Source organism: Chelonoidis abingdonii, chromosome 2 (assembly GCF_003597395.2).
Source record: "Chelonoidis abingdonii isolate Lonesome George chromosome 2, CheloAbing_2.0, whole genome shotgun sequence".
Taxonomy (NCBI): Eukaryota; Metazoa; Chordata; order Testudines; family Testudinidae; genus Chelonoidis; species Chelonoidis abingdonii.
Window position 1 is genome coordinate 192,237,822 of NC_133770.1, and position 5,553 is coordinate 192,243,374.

The following is a 5,553-nucleotide window of genomic DNA, read 5'->3' on the forward strand; positions in this document are numbered from 1 at the left end:
ATGGCAGTTCAGAAATAGCTACTACCATGGACAGAGGTTAGTATAAAATTGCCAGTTCTGGGGTTTCTTCACTTTCCCCTGAATAGCTGGTGCTGTCATTTATCACAAGATACTGGTCTGAGCCGCCTATGTTCCTACCTCTTCAGTCATGTATAGATTAATTAACATGACAGTCCTTTTCCCAAGCCTTAGGTTTTGCTTCAGAGGTTTCCTGGAGATCTCTGACACCCCACATAAACTATGAAGCTGACTTATTCTCAGTAGCAAGAGGCTGATCAATGGGACAAATGAATGAGAGGCTTCTTCCATTTCAGAAATCCCTGCACTGTAGAAAAGGTAAAGAAACATGGGCTTGGGGGAATATTCTATTTCTTTTGTCGCTAAAGGAGTCTACATGGGAATCTCTGCTCAACTCCAGTGTTTCAGCACTGGCTTCTCTTCATCCACATCCATCCACAAAGGTCCCAAAAGTAATCAAATGCTGACCACCATCACCACCCATAATATTAAAGCAAAAGGAGAGACCAAATTGGGGGAGGGTGGGAAATCCACCTTCATCTGAGTCTCCCTGTGCTTTGTGTTTTCTCTCAGTCTCAATGTAAAATTTCAACAGCCAGAGATGATGTTGTTTTCTGTGTCCAGTGCTTAATAATAGAGGAAGGATGGTCTGAGGGTTAAAACACTGCCCTGGACTCAGGTGAGCTGTCCTGCTGTGCCACCGAGTGTGACCTTGGGCAAGTCACTTAATCTGACTATGCCTCAGTTTCCCAGCTGTAAAATGTCCCATCTTTGATCTATCTTGTCTAAATTGTAAGTGTTCCTAGGCAGGGACTCTCAGCTTGGATGTACAACACCTAGCACTGCAGGGCTCCAGCAGGTGCTGACTTCCTCTCTACCCAGGGGGTGTTCAACCCCCCCCCCCCCACCCCCACTTCCTCCAAGCCTCCCTGCCCCAGCCCTGCCCCTACTCCACCCCTTCCCCCAAAACCCCACCGTGCCTCTTCCTGCTCCTGCTCCACCCTGGCCATACCCCCAATCTACCCCTTCCCTGCCTCTTCCCACCCTGTCCCCCAAGTGTGCCCTATACCCGCGCTTCCCCCACCCTCCCAGCATCTCCTGCATGCCATGGGACAGCTGTTCTGCAGCATGCAGGAGGCACTGGGAGAGAAGGGAAGCAGTTGATCAGCAGGACTGCCAGCGGACGGGGGGGCTCTGGGCAGAGGGTGGGAGCTTAGTTGCCAGTGGGTGCTAAGCACCCACTAATTTTTTTCTGTGTGCACTCCAGGAACAACCACCAATTTTCACCAAAGTGCTGTGCCACCAATACCATCCCCTACATTTCCAACAGGTGGAAGACAACTCCAAGTCACCTCTTATGGGAGCTAAGGAAAGATCCACCTTTTAGGCAAGGTAGCAGGAGCTGAACTCCTTTTACACTTGTGTCTCATTCCATATCCTACAGCAAAGAGAGTCAGATATGCCAGCAACTACAAGAACTTCATTCCAATATGAAAGGAATTTTTATCAATAAAGTAACAGATTTGACATCTCTACATCAAATATCCTGAAGGCCTTAGTATGAGTGTATGCATTTGATAAGCCCAACTATGACAGTAAACATCAGGCACTCCAGTCTTCCCTTTCTCCTTAGCAGAGATGATGACATTACCTAAACAATAGTGTAGAGTTTTATTCCTACCTGTTGAACCCTAACACCTGACCCCAGCCACTAAATCTTTAAAGTCTTCCTCCCCTCCCCACTTGGCAAGTTGAGTTGAAGAGAATAAAAGCTGCATGGGAGAATGATCATTTTAATTAGATTGATACTGCCCAGGAAAGGACTGCTGCCTAGCCAAATCCAATTTGCTTTAATTTAGCAGAGGAGTAAAGTTAACTCTCTCATCTCTGCTGAAAGACAATGTTACAAAAAGGCCAAACATTAAAGGCTTTTCTTTTTATTTAGTTTGTTTAAATGGAACAGACGCAGAGGTTGGCGCAGGAGAACCATGTGGAAAGTTTTTAACTTCCACCTTATTAAAATTAATGTTAAAGCCTAGCAGACTGCTGAAATAATTAATGTCATTAAGAATAACTGTGGTGGCAGGCTTTGGCTGAGTAACAAAAATCAGCATATAGTCAGCAAAAAGATTTTTGACTTTTGCTCCCTTAACTGCCCACAACTTTCTGCAGCTTTGCAAGTTGCCAAAGTGTAACAGCAAAAAGTTCAAGAACCTGAGCAGAAAGTAACCAGGCGTCAGAGGGGGAGCTGTCAGTGATGGGAGGGAACTCCTCCCCCAGGGTAGATGGTTGGGGATAAGGGACAGATTTTTCCAATATAGAAAAGGAGGTGATTTAGGAGACTCTGTTGGGCTGCCTATACTTCCTCATCAGGTGCTGCTCATGGTTAAGGTACAAAACTGGGAGTCCCAGAAACTCCTCAGTAAGAGACTAGCTTCTCCTTCTGCTCTCTCCAAGGCCATCCTTAGGCATACGCAGCTGCATAAGGCACCATGAAATTACCCCAAATTTCATGGTACTCTAGGCAGCTATGTGCTGCATACACAGCAGCACCAGCCCCGGCAACCAGCCCTATGCCTCGACTGGCCCGCCCTGCAAGGGGCAGGGCCCTCCCTAGTGGGGTGTGGGGCCCTGGACAACTCCCTTAGCCCTGCTTCTTACCCTTCTCCCCTGCTCTGCCCCAGGCCCGCCCCCATTCCACCTCTTCCCAGCAGCGGTGGGAAGCGGAGCAACCCGGCCCCAGCCTGCTCTACTCCGCCAGCTCCCAGCCACGGCCTCCACTTCCCGCCGCTGCTGAGTACGGGGAAAGGATCGCCCCCCACACTCACTGGCAGTGGGAAGCAGAGACACACAGCCCCAGCCCATACCAATTCCCTTGCCCCGGCCCAGCCATGTCACTCAGGTTGGGGAAAGGACTGGCCCCGGCTCTCACCGGCAGCAGGAAGCAGAGTGGAGCGCAGCGGCTTGGAGCGGGCAGAGGCTGGGCTACTCTGCTTCCCACTGCTGCTAGTGAGTGGTGGGGGGGTGTGTGTGGATCCCTTCCCCTGAGCGACATGGCTGGGGTCAGGATGAGGGAAGCAGAGCAGGCTGCTCCCAGCCCCCCACTAGTCCCCTGGGCCACTCTGGGCCTGTGGGGCCCCCAAACATGGCCCCCCACAGCTCCTGCCTTCCCTGCCTCCCATGCGGGGGGAGGGGGCTGTGTAAGGCACCCAAATGGCTAAGGATGGCCCTGGATCTCTGCAGATTTCCCAGCCTGGTGAGTCCTCCCCACACTAACCATGGTGAAAGGGAGTTGCTGCTAACCATAAGCCAGTGAGAGGGAGGGGAGATCACCTATACCTTAACCTGAAGAGTTGAATGTGAGCTCCCAGTCTGATCAAAAGAGCTAATGCGAACCTCTGACACATAAACAAGGGAATCACGAGTAGAAATAGACAGGTTATTGTACCTCATATTTGGCACTGGTGCGATCACTGCTGGAATACTGTGTCCAGTACTAGTGCCCACAATTCAAGCAGGTTGTTGATAAATTGGAGAGGGTTCAGAAAAGAGCCATGAGAAAGATTAAAGGATTGGAAAACGTGCCTTATAGTGATAGAATCAAAAAGCTCGATCGATTGAGTTTAACAAAGAGAAGGTTAAGGGATGGCTTGATTATAGGCTATAAGTGTCTATGGGGGAACAAATATTTAATACAGGGTTTTTAATCTATCAGAGAAGGGTGTAACACGAGCCAGTGGATGGAAGGTCCAAAATCCTAGTGGAGCGGATGAAGACTGATGTCTGGAAATGCTGGTGGCTGCACATGATATGTGGGTGATCTTTTGCTGGAACTGAAGTTGTGGCTACAGTCATAATGAGATCATCATTTCTTTAACTAATTAGCCCCATCATCTCTTCTATTCCACCCTTCAATCCACATGATTTAGAGGTTTGTATTGGTCACCATCCCCAAGTACCTGGATGTCTACCTTCAATATAATACATTTAAACAAACAAACAAAAAATGCCCACCCTAGCACTGTGTTATTGGGAGCTGTGCTGGAGGGGGACAACAGGACTCGGGATGGGACTCAAGGACTGCAAATAAGCTTGTGCCCATCTTAGATTTTTGGTGGGGGTGTGGAGTGGGGAAAAAGCATCTTTTTTTCAGGATAGAGCTTTATCGCCAACTTGATTTTCATGGGGGTGCATTTAATCGGTTATTTTGATTTAGTTCCCCCTTTGGTATGTCTTTTATCTGCTTCTCCAGCATTTACTTTTCTGCAGCTCTAGAAGACCCCTTACCAGGCTGCAATGCTTTACTCAGACCATCTCTAACTCCAGCTGCTTGGAACAGCTCATTTGGCATAAACACTTCTGACTGCTCTAATTTAAATCATATGACGTGAGGCGATTAGTGCTGGGAATGAAAACTCATGTTCTTTATGGTATTAATACACACAAAGTAGGTAAACACTTGACAAAAATTACCAGCAATCACTGCAAGCTCATTGAGGAGGCAAAATCAACTATACTGAGGGGTACCTATGCTAGCATCATCATTACTGTCTTTAACCACAGCAAGGCTGAGCGTAGCCGCTAAAATTATTTGTTTGGGGCGCTAATCTCATTCATACATCTGCAACTTTTATTCTCTTTCAGATACTCTGTGCAAAGCAAAGGGCCAAATTCTGGCCTCAAATCTATGTGCTGAAGAGGGTCTTATGTCTCCTTCTGGAGACACAAAAGTACAAAGCTGATAGTTACAGCTGGGGGCCCTATTGCCCAATAATAATTTATTTACATGTAGCTCCTTATTCTGTGTGAAAATTACCCACAAACAGACCTGAATTTTTATGCACATTTTGTCTTCTGCAATTACTTGATGAATCCTTTAAATAGACACATTTTAACCTATGGGTTTCTCACAGAATATTTACTGTAATTATAACTCTGACAATTTGCTATTGGTAATTCACCTAAGTTACATGGTATTGTTTTGTTTCCTGATTGGAAGACTCTCATACCCACAAAGAGATTTCAAGACAGCTAGGCAAACACTTCCAGCATAATTACTTATGCATGGGGCCTGATCCAAACTCTACTGAAGTCACTATGTATTTGAGACACTTTCTCTTCTTGCAAACATGGTTGCGAACAAAACATTTCAGTCCACAATTATCCTAGGTCAAGAGAGTCTGTTATGGAGAGTTTACAGTTTTGACTACAAAACAAGATAGGTGATTCAGAGGAAGCTGTCACCTTAGTCAATTTTTTCATTACCCCTGGTCATTAATTTTATTATTAATTTATAATTAATTTATATTCACAGTTTTGAGTAAAACAGATATTGACACATGTTTTTGCAGTGTTCTTCCAAAGCTAATGATAATTGTGGCTACATAAAAATACTTTTGCTCTATATGGTCAAAACAGAATAGATCCCAGAACTACGTAAGAACCAAAAAGGTTCTTTGTGATTTGAAGTTTAATTGCAGCAGAGAATCCTGTGGCACCTTATAGACTAACAGACGTTTTGGAGCATGAGCTTTC